Below are 354 nucleotides of genomic sequence, written 5' to 3' on the forward strand. Positions count from 1 at the left end.
TACTATAATAATAATAATAATAATAATAATAATAATAATAATAATAATAATAATAATAATAATAATAATAATAATAATAATAATAATAAACAATAATAGTAACCATAATAATAAACAATAATAATAATTAATAGCAAGTGTTATTAATAGCATAATAGAAGTAAAATTAATGAAAATCACAACTCCACATGGGAATCCTAAATAAAATGAAAGAAAGAAAGAAAGAAAGAAAGAAAGAAAGAAAGAAAGAAAGAAAGAAAGAAAGAAAGAAAGAAAGAAAGAAGAAAATTATTTTGTGATTTCTGATTGTGGTTCTCAAATAGAATTTCTTTGTTCCTCAGATTGTTATACCTA

The sequence above is a fragment of the Tachysurus fulvidraco genome, chromosome 21, assembly GCF_022655615.1.
Source record: "Tachysurus fulvidraco isolate hzauxx_2018 chromosome 21, HZAU_PFXX_2.0, whole genome shotgun sequence".
Classification (NCBI taxonomy): Eukaryota; Metazoa; Chordata; class Actinopteri; order Siluriformes; family Bagridae; genus Tachysurus; species Tachysurus fulvidraco.